The sequence below is a fragment of the Trichomycterus rosablanca genome, chromosome 17 (assembly GCF_030014385.1).
Source record: "Trichomycterus rosablanca isolate fTriRos1 chromosome 17, fTriRos1.hap1, whole genome shotgun sequence".
Lineage (NCBI taxonomy): Eukaryota > Metazoa > Chordata > Actinopteri > Siluriformes > Trichomycteridae > Trichomycterus > Trichomycterus rosablanca.
The window spans coordinates 13,177,234-13,191,151 of NC_086004.1; the positions used below are offsets into that span (position 1 = coordinate 13,177,234).

Here is a 13,918-nt window from a genome sequence, read left to right on the forward strand (position 1 = left end):
TTGGAGGACACGGCTGGGCTGATGCTGTCAGGTCACAGGAACGTCACACGGCTTTGCCGGAAGGACGCGCCATAAATCACCTATTAAATCATGCAGGCTTTTTTTTTTTCTTGTCCTAACAGAAAGATTCTAAGATTCTAAGTCAATTTTAACAGTCCTAAAACATCTTCAGATAGATCTAAATATAAACAGCTATAGTGTTTAAACATAAAGGTCTGCCATGTAGCGAAATGTGAATTCTCTCCATGTCAGATTACATTAACTGTGAATTCATCATACACACACACACTGTAGAGATGACAACCAGTGAGATATTTATTTCTGGCTCACGCAGTTGACCGAGGATCCAAAGATCTGGCCTTAATCCAAGTGACAGCTTTTACTGGGCTGCATTAAGAAGAAGCAAGAGAGACACAGAAGAACATAAGATAAATACGAGAACAAATGTGTGCTTTACAAGAGGATTAAACAATTAAATAAACCTACACAACAATATACCACATTACTGTCAGAAATACACATTTTATCACTTGATTTATTCATTAATTTATTCCTGGAATCATTTATCAACCTGATCAGGGTATGCATGCTAGGAAAGAATACACCCTACACCAGAGATAGGGACTCGAGTCTGACTCGTTTCAAATGACTCGGACTCGACTCGTGACTCACAAAAAATGACTTGTGGACAACAAAAGTCAGCAACATTAGTTACGTGTGACAATTATATATATTTTGTCAAATACACACACACACACACATTTTCTGCTCTCTAATAACGCTCTGGCCGTCTTAACCCGCAATGCACGCAATGGCTAAATGTTCCAGCCAGCTTCCTGCGTAGCGATGAAGCGTCGCTCCCTACTCCCTACATTGAATTCGAATCTCACTTAAAATGGTGGAAAACACTACGTAGTGCACTTCACAGTAAGAGATAATGTGAATGGAACGCTTCTACAGAATTGGCGCTAATGATTGTAAGAACCGCTTTCTGAATCAATCAGACCTTCTGATTAAAATTTTTTGTAAGAAATGCTGTTACTTGCATGTAATTAGTTTGCAGCATCACACAGATGATGTGTCAATGAAACGCTTGATTGGCTCTCTAACGAGTCCGTGTTTTACTTCACAACCGGGAAAAGTTTGGAGGTTTTTAATTTTAAGCACATTTACAAAATAACGGATTCTATGTCTAATGGGACAACACACGGTTATAAATTTAATAGCATCTGGAACAACATAAGCTAAGGTAAGCAGTGGTTACAAAACGTCAGTTTAAGCTTTTAACTGGTACCTAGGAAAGTAAAGGCACTACGTAAAACGGCAAAATACAGTCGCTAATCTGTTGTTTTTTATCTGAACTTACAGATTATTTGTTTATTTCTACGCTACATTTCCAATATACAGTGGGGGAAATAAGTATTTGATCCCCTGCTGATTTTGTAAGTTTACCCCCTTACAAACACTTGAGCAGTCTGTAATTTTTATGGAAGGTTTATTTTAACAGAGAGAGACAGAATATCAACAAAAAAATCCAGAAAAGATAAATTAATTTGTATTTAATTAAGGGAAATAAGTATTTGATCCCCTACCAACCAGCAAGAATTCTGACCCCCACAGACCGGTTATGTGCACAAAAGGCACACAAATTAGTCCTGTCCCTGTATAAAAGACTCCTGTCACACAATCAGTTTCTTCCATTCAAATCTCTCGACCACCATGGGCAAGACCAAAGAGCTATCAAAGGACGTCAGGGACAAGATTGTAGACCTGCACAAGGCTGGAATGGGCTACAAGACCATCAGCAAGAAGCTTGGTGAGAAAGAGACCACTGTTGGTGCGATAATTCGAAAATGGAAGAAATACAAGATCACAGTCAATCACCCTCACTCTGGAGCTCCATGCAAGATCTCACCTGGTGGGGTAAGAATGATTCTGAGAAAGGTGAGGTCAGCCCAGAATTACACGGGAGGAGCTTGTCAATGATCTCAAGGGAGCTGGGAGCAGAGAAATGCTGGATATGACCCCAAGAACACAACACCATCCCCACCGGGCATTTCTCTGCCTCCAAACACGGCGAGTGGAGTTGATGCCAAAGAGCTCAATTTTGGTCTCATCTGACCATATCACATTCTCCCAAGCTTTCTCTGAATCATTCAGGTGTTCATTGGCAAGCTTCAGACGGGCCTGTACATGAGCCTTTTTGAGCAAAGTGACTTTGCGGGCACTGCAGGATCTCAATCCATTACGGCGAAGTGTGTTACTAATGGTTTTCTTGGTGACTGTGCTCCCAGCTCCCTTGAGATCATTGACAAGCTCCTCCCGTGTAATTCTGGACTGACCTCACCTTTCTCAGAATCATTCTTACCCCACCAGGTGAGATCTTGCATGGAGCTCCAGAGTGAGGGCGATTGACTGTGATCTTGTATTTCTTCCATTTTCGAATTATCGCACCAACAGTGGTCTCCTTCTCACCAAGCTTCTTGCTGATGGTCTTGTAGCCCATTCCAGCCTTGTGCAGGTCTACAATCTTGTCCCTGACGTCCTTTGATAGCTCTTTGGTCTTGCCCATGGTGGTCGAGAGATTTGAACGGAAGAAACTGATTCTGTGACAGGTGTCTTTTATACAGGGACAGGACTAATTTGTGTGCCTTTTGTGCACATAACCGGTCTGTGGGGATCAGAATTCTTGCTGGTTGGTAGGGGATCAAATACTTATTTCCCTTAATTAAATACAAATTAATTTATAACTTTTATTTAATGTTTTTTTTTCTGGATTTTTTGTTGATATTCTGTCTCTCTCTGTTAAAATAAACCTTCCATAAAAATTATAGACTGTTCAAGTCTTTGTAAGGGGGTAAACTTACAAAATCAGCAGGGGATCAAATACTTATTTCCCCCACTGTATGTTTTGTGTAGATTATATTGACTTGTGACTTGACTCGGACTCTAGCCTAAAGACTCGTGACTCGACTCAGACTCGTATTTTGTGACTGTTGAACATCTCTGCCCTACACAGTGCACCAATGCATCACAATGCACAACACAACTTCAGTTTTACTTAGTCCCTGCCACGGAATGATGGAGATCAGTGCATGACTATGAACTTGGCTCATGCAAGTGAAAAGATGCAGTCGGCTACTGCACACCTGTTGGAGGGGGTGTGTGTTAATCAAGGCTGTCCTCGGACAGAGTGGAGGTCAACATCAGTGGAGAAAAAGGGAAATGCAATCGGATAATTGGACACGACTAGATTGGGAGTAAAATTGGGGGAAAAATGCAAAGAATAAAATAAATTTATTTATTTGGAATTTAATGCCATGTTTAACATGTACGTGTCATTGAATGGATGGATGGATACTTTATTTATCCCAAAGGAAATTATTGGAAATCATTTTTATAGCTGTGAAGTAGGTTACCTTGGTGTATTTTATTAGAATGTGTTTTATCATTACAGGTGTTTGGCAGATTTCAAAGATTGGGCAGTTTTCTGTTGCCTTGTATTTTCTCTGGCTAGTTGATCTACGTTTCATTCCCTGCTATCCCGCTGTGTCCTGGTACCCAGCATAATTTTATGTTATATTTCATAGTTTGTTGATTGTCCTTTGTATGTTATTAAAGGGTGGTCTGATGTGCATCATTCTAGAGCTTTAAGCATGTATATTGTTTTATTCTGCATATTTTAGTGCCATAAATATGGCTTGGGCTTCTGCACTGTAGCTGGCACTGGAAATAGCTGAAATGCTTTTAAATTTCATAACTAGTTGATAGTGTAAAGATGTTTACTGTTTATCTGGATGCTGAAGTGTATTTGGTATCTTCATCTTCAGTCCTGATTTCCCAGTGTCTTGGCAGCAAGGAAATCCTTTTACACTGCACTTGTTCTGTAAGGACAAAAAAACCACACATTTTAATTTATTTGGTATACGACAAGATGAGACCTTCCACACTATTAAAATAAATAAATAAACAAACATGAATCATTTTAGTTACAATTGGTAGCGACAGCACATTTCAGTTCAGAAATTTAAACACACACACGGACATGCGCACACGCACACACACACGGACATGCACACACACACACACAAAACAATAGGAGTTACAATTGGTAGCGACATCACATTTCAGTTCAGAAATGTAAACACACACGGACATGCACACACACACACAAAAAAAAAACCAATAGGAGTTACATTTGGTAGCTACAACACATTACAGTTCAGAAATGTAAACACACACAAAACAAAAGGAGTTACATTTGGTAGCTACAGCACATTTCAGTACAGAAATTTAAACACACACACACGGACATGCACACGCACACACACAACAATAGGAGTTACATTTGGTAGCTACAACACATTACAGTTCAGAAATGTAAACACACAAAACAAAAGGAGTTACATTTGGTAGCTACAGCACATTTCAGTACAGAAATTTAAACACACACACACGGACATGCACACGCACAACAATAGGAGTTACATTTGGTAGCTACAACACATTACAGTTCAGAAATTTAAACACACACACACACACTCACACACACACACACTCACACACACACACTCACACACACACACACACACAACTACAGGATTTACAATTAAGCCTAAGTGTGCGCCCTGTTGTGAAAATTAACCTAATGCCTCAAGGGGGCAATATAGGATAACACAGATCATCTTCACATCACTGCTATTAACAATCACAATAAAACTGTAATAAAGAGTACAACAATTAATGCATAGTAGAAAATAGATATTTTTATTACCAACCCATTACCAAACATTTACCATTTAAATGGTGATTTCTCTGCCAACCATTTTTATTTACAGTTTCAAGAGAAGACCAAGTGTCATGGATGTGTTTGTGTTCAGCCAGACCCTCATCAAACTGGTCTGCTATTGTAAAGTGGAGCAGAAATGAAAGCAGACAGCTTAATCCTGTTGGCGCTCGCTGCACCAGCACTTCAGACGGCAACTCTTTTCTATTATGGGCTTATTATTGTTATTTATGAGCTTGCTATGTCATTCGCTGGGTAGAGCCAAAATCTCTCAAAGTCTAAAATATCAAAGTGCTTTAAATGTAAAATATCAAAAATGTACCGAGATTTTTTGGTCTGGCCATGCAACTGGAAATGAGCGTTATTCAATATCATTCCCGAAATAGGTCAATCTATAGTGATCAGTGGACGGTACGGCTTTAACTAGAGATGGGACGATCGATCGGCTATGAATCGGTATCGGCCGATTTTTAATCAAAATATGCTATCGGCGATCGGCGATATTTCCTAAAAGTAGCCGATCCGATCGTGTGATATATAAAGATCATGTTAAGTTAACAGCTCAGTGGATTGATCCAGACTTTGAGCTACGAAGCACCAACCATCACATCACCATTCATCAACAATCGTACAGAAACCACGGTGAAAGCTCTTCATGACCTAAAATAACATCATTAACGTTGTGCATCATACATACGATGTAATTTTGCTGATTGTAATATTTACTTTAAAAAGATAATTCAACCCGGTCACATCTGAGTCGATTCTATCAGCACGTTATATAAACTCCTGGTTCACTTTGGTAAATCGTAAGCGGTTCTTACTTGTGATGTAGATGAGAACAGAAAATGTTACAGAGCCAATCAGAGGCAAAAGTTTATTCATTACCAAATTCGTTAGTTCAGGATCATCTGCTGAACTTTTAGCTCCTTAGACGGAACGAGTCTGACGGTCGGTTACAGATCTGTGGTAATAGCAGTTTAATTAAGCTTTTTAATGTAAGAGAGTCACACAAAATGTTCTGTAGTAGTTGGTGTTTATTTAAAACCACGACATTTAATTAATAACAGTAAACACGGAGAGATAACAGAGAAGAGAAACTTACGCTTCGCGAAAAATGACTCGTGAATCAATGAATCACTTATAGCGATACAGTGAACAAAGCGTCTCTTCTAAAGGCGCACACACACACACACACACACACACGCGCTGCTCCGGTTTATCTTCACTGTGAGGCTCTTTTTAAGTTTATTTATTTTATTTACTGCTAACCCCCCCCCCCCCCCGATCGTCCCATCTCTAGCTTTAACAAATAATTCATAAGACGTAAATAAATCCCGTAGCAGAATTATACAGTGGATATAAAAAATCTCATCATGACTGTTAAAGAGCCAGGTTTTTGTGATGTAAACAAATCAGACCAAGATGAATCATTTCAGATTTATTTCCACCTTTGTTGGGACATATAATCCATGCAAATCAACTGCAAAACAAACTACAATATTTTAGAGGGGGTAAAACACTTAAAATAAGGAGGTCGCATAAATGTGCACAGCCTCTTATAACTGGAAGTGTGGATGTGTTAAAAATGAACCAATCACATTCAAACTCTTGTTAAACAGTAATCAGTGACATCAAAGGGGTCTGATTGTTAAATGGTATTGGTCAAAATAATTTTGGGCCACAACCTTCAGCCGAAGATGAAGAGAAATTTCACATGTCAGCTAGGGCTGGGCGGTATGACCAAAAATTTGTATCATGGTATTTTTCAGGAGTCACAATTTCACGGTATATCACGGTATGTTTTATTTTTTTGTATGACTGGGACGTTCTATATGTCATAAGCACAAACAGTATAAGACATTTTAATTTCATCATATATATAATGAAGGTTTTAAGTGCTATAAGATTTGCTTGGCCCCACAAAATGACAATATATGACGGAATCAGTACGCGTGAAACAGGTGCAATACAGTATATACTATTTTTATTGTTTATTTAATATTTAAGTATTATACAATTACCATTAGCCCTCCCTTTAACAAATAAAACGACATTTGCATTCTCCAAGTCACCATTGATTAAGTGCAACGTTATATTGTTATACTAAGGTATGACTCCACTGTACAACTTGACCACAGGTCTGTTGTAAAATTGTGAATGACTGGCTATATCTCATGATAATATTGGTATAACAATGATATAGCAACTGACCTGAAGTATTTTCACCAAGTAAAACATACCTTGAATCCAGTGTTTTCATAATTGCTCTGAAACCTACTTTCTCGGCGGTCTATGAAAGAATCGTGTTCTTGCATAGACGGATTATTACTGCGTTAGTAATAGGTTTGCTTTGCAACAGCCATGGCTCGACAAACCATTCAGTATACACCGATTAGGCATAACATTATGACCACCGTCCTAATATTGTGTTGGTCCCGCTTTGCTGCCCCATACACAACAAACTGTGATGCACTGTGTTTTTTGATAACTTTCTCATGCTTTGTTAGTCCCCTCACATGCTGTTCTTCAACGGTCAGGACCAACACAGGACCACTACAGAGTAGGTATTATTTGGTATCATTCTCAGCACTGCAGTGCTGCTGGAGTTTTTAAACACCTCACTGTCACTGCTGGACTGAGAATAGTCCACCAACCAAAAATATGGTTGATGACCATCTCAAACAGCAGCAACAGATCGTCTCTGACTTTACATCTACAGGGTGGACCAACTAGGTAGGGGTGTCTAATAGAGTGGACAGTGAGTGGACACGGTATTTAAAAACACACAGCAGCACAACACACACTAACACACCACGACCATGTCATTGTCACTGCAATGCTGAGAATCATCCACAACCTAAATAATACCTGCTCTGTGGTGGTCCTGACCACTGAAGAACAGGCTAAAAAGGTCTGTAGAGAAATAGATGGACTACAGTCAGTAACTGTAGAACTACAATGTGCTTCTATATGATAAGTGGAGCTGATAAAATGAACAGTGAGTGTAGAAACAAGGAGGCGGTTTTAATTTTATGGCTGATCAATGTATTATAGTGGATTATAAACTGGTGAGTGAAATTGGCAATCTTAGTTTACACAACACTGTCAAGGAGAGTGTAATTCTTAGTAATCAAGTAAGTCTATAATCTAGATAAGTTTGGACACCCCTGCTGTATCTATTAATTCCCCCCACTTCATCATAACTAGAACTTGAGGACTAACACTAGCTACCTCCAAGACAAAGGAATCTAATTAAAATACAGGTCAAGCAATGTCTGTGTAAAAATCAGCATGTTTCAAGGGTACGAGGGGAAAAAAAATGTCCGTGTTTGAGTATGCTGCCAGTTTCAGTTCATAAACCCTCTTCCTTCCTCACTCACGCTCAAAACGTCCCCCCATTTGACCCCACTGATGCCCTCTTTCCTGTACCACCCGCTCTTTGATCTTGTGATTATTGTAATCAGAGCTGTAAAAACCCTAACACTCACCACAAGCACCCTTCAGAAAAACAATAGTCTGTACTCTGGCATCTTCCAGCCACTAATTTCCTTCACATAAATACACACACAGTTCTATATTCTGTTAGGACTATATTCTGCAGAACGTGTGTTTATTCTTCACGTGTACATGAGTCCAGCCAAAGTGCATTGACCTATTGGTAGACTGCAGGGTGTCTGAAATGAAGGATACAGACAGACCATTAAAGCACCGACAACACACAGGACCACTTATTTAGCATGAGTGTGCACTAATAATTGGTTTGTGAACCGATTTCTGTAGTTTTCTTGCCACTTAGGTGGTTACGTCAATGGCATACTTTGGAGAGTGTGATAAATCATCAATTACTTAGTAGATCTATTATTACTTTTGACTGCGCATATGTAAAGAAAACACTGCTAGCTCATGGCAGGCTAAAATCCAAAACAATGAATAATAATAATAATAAATTACATATACCATGCAGCACGGTGAAGACTGTCACCAACAAATGAAAAAAAATGCCACAACAGTGACATTACCAAGAACTGGACATTGATTAAAAGAAACCTGGTCCAGGAGGCCGTCAAGAGACCTACAGCAACACCAAAGGAGTTGCAGGAATTTTCAGCAAGTACCTGCTGTGTACATGTGATAGTCCCCTGTATTCTTTACATGTCTTGGTTGTGTAGGCCAGCTATAATTTGCAAAAGCCTACATTATTACATCTGCCATAAGCATGTGGGAAAATGTGTTGTGGTATCATAAGTTCAAGGTTGAACTTTGTGGACATAATTCTGATATGTACTTGAGCATCACCAAAAGAACACCATCCTCACAGTGAAGCATGGTGGTGGCAGCATAATTAGCAGTGTTATTATTTAGTAGATCTATTAAAATGTTTGCGTTTGTTAGATTGGTGTATAATATGTAAAGGATGTTGTTACTATGCCCACATACCATTTGGGATTACACCTTAGTTAAGGAAGGAACAAGGTTACTTAGCTCAGGGCAGTGGTAGCTAAGTGGTTAAGGTACTTGACTAGTAATCCAAAGGTTGCCGGTTCAAGCCCCATCACCGCCAAGTTGCCACTGTTGGGCCCCTGAGCAAGGCTCTCAACCTTCAATTGCTCAAATTGCATTCAATGATAATTGTAAGTCGCTTTGGATAAAAGCATCTGCTAAATGCCAAAAATGTAAATGTACTGGATTAGTAAACTGGTTCAAACCCCACCACTGCCAGAGTGCCACTGTTGGATCCTTACTTGGACTGTATACTGTCGCTTTGGATAAAATTATCTGCCAAAAATATATAAAATAAGAATATATATATATATATATATATATATATATATATATATATATATATATATATATATATATATATATACACACAGTGGGGTCAAAAAGTATTTAGTCAGCCACTGATTGTGCAAGTTCTCCTACTTAGAAAGATGAGAGAGGTCTGTAATTTTCATCATAGGTACACTTCAACTATGAGAGACAAAATGAGAAAAAAAAAATCCAGGAAATCACATTGTAGGATTTTTAAAGAATTTATTTGTAAATTATGGTGGAAAATAAGTATTTGGTCAATAACAAAAGTTCAACTCAATACTTTGTAACATAACCTTTGTTGGCAATGACAGAGGTCAAACGTTTCCTGTAAGTCTTCACCAGGTTTGCACACACTGTAGCTGGTATTTTGGCCCATTCCTCCATGCAGATCTCCTCTAGAGCAGTGATGTTTTGGGGCTGTCGCTGGGCAACACGGACTTTCAACTCCCTCCACAAATTTTCTATGGGGTTGAGGTCTGGAGACTGGCTAGGCCACTCCAGGACCTTGAAATGCTTTTTACGGAGCCACTCCTTCATTGCCCGAGCGGTGTGTTTGGGATCATTGTCATGCTGGAAGACCCAGCCACATTCCATCTTCAATGCTCTCACTGATGGAAGGAGGTTTTGACTTAAAACCTCACGATACATGGCCCCGTTCATTCTTCCCTTAACACGGATCAATCGTCCTGTCCCCTTTGCAAAAAAACAGCCCCAAAGCATGATGTTTCCACCCCCATGCTTCACAGTAGGTATGGTGTTCTTGGGTTTTTCTTCTTCCTCCAAACACGACGAGTTGAGTTTTTACCAAAAAGTTCCATTTTGGTTTCATCTGACCACATGATATTCTCCCAATCCTCTTCTGGATCATCCATATGCTCTCTGGCAAACTTCAGACGGGCCTGGATATGTACTGGCTTAAGCAGGGGGACACGCCTGGCACTGCAGGATTTGAGTCCCTCTCGGCGTAGTGTGTATACTGATGGTAGCCTTTGTTACTTTGGTCCCAGCTCTCTGCAGGTCATTCATCAGGTCCCTCCGTGTAGTTCTGGGATTTTTGCTCACCGTTCTCATGATCATTTTGACCCCAAGGGATGAGATCTTGCGTGGGGCCCCAGATCGAGGGAGATTATCAATGGTCTTGTATGTCTTCCATTTTCTTACAATTGCTCCCACAGTTGATTTATTCACACCAACCTGCTTGCCTATTGTAGATTCACTCTTCCCAGCCTGGTGCAGGTCTACAATTTTCTTCCTGGTGTCCTTCGACAGCTCTTTGGTCTTGGCCATGGTTGACTGTTTGAGGCTGTGGACAGGTGTCTTTTATACAGATAACGAGGTCAAACAGGTGCCATTAATACAGGTAACGAGTGGAGGACAGAAGAGCTTCTTAAAGAAGAAGTTACAGGTCTGTGAAAGCCAGAAATCTTGCTTGTTTGTTATTGACCAAATACTTATTTTCCACCATAATTTACAAATAAATTCTTTAAAAATCCTGCAATGTGATTTTCTGGATTTTTTTTTCTCATTTTGTCTCTCATAGTTGAAGTGTACCTATGATGAAAATTACAGACCTCTCTCATCTTTCTAAGTAGGAGAACCTGCACAAATACTTTTTGGCCCCACTGTACAGTATATACAGTGTATCACAAAAGTGAGTACACCCCTCACAAACACCCCTTCTGCAAATATTTCATTATATCTTTTCATGGGACAACACTATAGACATGAAACTTGGATATAACTTAGAGTAGTCAGTGTACAACTTGTATAGCAGCGTAGATTTACTGTCTTCTGAAAATAACATTAATGTCTAAATGGCTGGCAACATAAGTGAGTACACCCCACAGTGAACATGTCCAAATTGTGCCCAAATGTGTCGTTGTCCCTCCCTGGTGTCATGTGTCAAGGTCCCAGGTGTAAATGAAGAGCAGGGCTGTTAAATTTGGTGTTTTGGGTACAATTCTCTCATACTGGCCACTGGATATTCAACATGGCACCTCATGGCAAAGAACTCTCTGAGGATGTGAGAAATAGAATTGTTGCTCTCCACAAAGATGGCCTGGGCTATAAGAAGATTGCTAACACCCTGAAACTGAGCTACAGCATGGTGGCCAAGGTCATACAGCGGTTTTCCAGGACAGGTTCCACTCGGAACAGGCTTCGCCAGGGTCGACCAAAGAAGTTGAGTCCACGTGTTCGGCGTCATATCCAGAGGTTGGCTTTAAAAAATAAGACACATGAGTGCTGCCAGCATTGCTGCAGAGGTTGAAGACGTGGGAGGTCAGCCTGTCAGTGCTCAGACCATACGCCGCACACTGCATCAACTCGGTCTGCATGGTCGTCATCCCAGAAGGAAGCTGACGCACAAGAAAGCCTGCAAACAGTTTGCTGAAGACAAGCAGTCCAAGAACATGGATTACTGGAATGCCCTGTGGTCTGACGAGACCAAGATAAACTTGTTTGGCTCAGATGGTGTCCAGCATGTGTGGCGGCGCCCTGGTGAGAAGTACCAAGACAACTGTATCTTGCCTACAGTCAAGCATGGTGGTGGTAGCATCATGGTCTTGGGCTGCATGAGTGTTGCTGGCACTGGGGAGCTGCAGTTCATTGAGGGAAACATGAATTCCAACATGTACTGTGACATTCTGAAACATTCTGAACCCCTTCCTTCGAAAACTGGGCCTCATGGCCTCAACAGGATAATGACCCCAAACACAACCTCCAAGATGACAACTGCCTTGCTGAGGAAGCTGAAGGTAAAGGTGATGGACTAAACCCAATTGAGCACCTGTGGCGCATCCTCAAGTGGAAGGTGGAGGAGTTCAAGGTGTCTAACATCCACCAGCTCCGTGATGTCATCATGGAGGAGTGGAAGAGGATTCCAGTAGCAACCTGTGCAGCTCTGGTGAATTCCATGCCCAGGAGGGTTAAGGCAGTGCTGGATAATAATGGTGGTCACACAAAATATTGACACTTTGGGCACAATTTGGACATGTTCACTGTGGGGTGTACTCACTTATGTTGCCAGCCATTTAGACATTAATGGCTGTGTGTTGAGTTATTTTCAGAAGACAGTAAATCTACACTGCTATACAAGCTGTACACTGACTACTCTAAGTTATATCCAAGTTTTATTTCTATAGTGTTGTCCCATGAAAAGATATAATAAAATATTTGCAGAAATGTGAGGGGTGTACTCACTTTTGTGATACACTGTATATATATATATCTGTCCAGAAATGCTTTGTAGTTCTACAATTACTGACTGAAGTCAATCAGTTTCTCTACATACTTTTTAAACCTGCTTTCACCCTGTTCTTCAGTAGTCAGGACCACCACAGAGCAGGTATTATTTGGGTGGTGGATCATTCTCAGCACTGCAGTGACACTGACGGTGGTGGTGGTGTGTTAGTGTGTGTTGTGCTGGTATGAGTGGATAAGCAACAGCAGCGCTGATTGAATTTTTAAACACCTCACTGTCACTGCTGCACTGAGAATAGTCCACCAACCAAAAATATCCAGCCAACAGCGCCCCATGGGCAGCGTCCTTTGACCACTGATGAAGGTCTAGAAGATGACCAACTCAAACAGCAGCAATAGAAGTGCGATCGTCTCTGACTACATCTACAAGGTGGACCAACTAGGTAGGGGTGTCTAATAGAGTGGACAGTGTGTGGACACGGTATATAAAAACTCCAGCAGCGCTGCTGTGTCTGATCCACTATTACCTGCACAACACACACTAACACACCACCACCATGTCAGTGTCACTGCAGTGCTGAGAATGATCCACCATCTAAATAATACCTGCTCTGTGGTGGTCCTGGGAAAGTCATGACCATTGAAGAACAGGGTGAAAGGGGGCTAACAAAGCATGTAGAGAAACAGATGGACTACAGTCAGTAATTGTAGAACTACAAAGTGCTTCTATATGGTAAGTGGAGCTAATATATATAAAACCCATTTAAACCCATAAATACATTCAAAAGGTACTTCCACATTCTGAATGAATAATTTATTTTATTTTATTCATATAATAGAATTTTCATGTATAAATAAAATAGGTAAAAGCTAATTAAATTTTACAGAATTTTGTCTAATGTCACAAACTAAAGTACAATTTTATTACTACCACATTCATTTATGTAAATAAATTCTTTTAACCTACAGTTCATTGTGTTTGCTTTCTCCACACCTCACTTTCAAAAGGGCTTGGCTCAGATTACAGAACAGAACATAAACTCTATTTCAGCTTCATGTTCTGCTCAGATAAGGTGCAACAGCAGCAGGAGTCTAGCAAGCCTCATTGGCACC

At 40.3% G+C, this 13,918-nt stretch overlaps 1 long non-coding RNA gene across 1 annotated transcript in view; it reads right to left on the bottom strand.

The window, feature by feature from the left end:
* Nucleotides 1-307: 307 nt before the first annotated feature.
* LOC134331108 (uncharacterized) overlaps nt 308-13,918 on the bottom strand; it is a 53,857-nt gene continuing 40,246 nt past the window's right edge. The window contains exons 3-4 of the long non-coding RNA XR_010015106.1: nt 3,787-3,884; nt 308-387 (exon numbers count right to left, since the gene is read on the bottom strand). This is a non-coding gene — a long non-coding RNA (uncharacterized LOC134331108). The remainder of the gene's footprint in view (nt 388-3,786; nt 3,885-13,918) is intronic.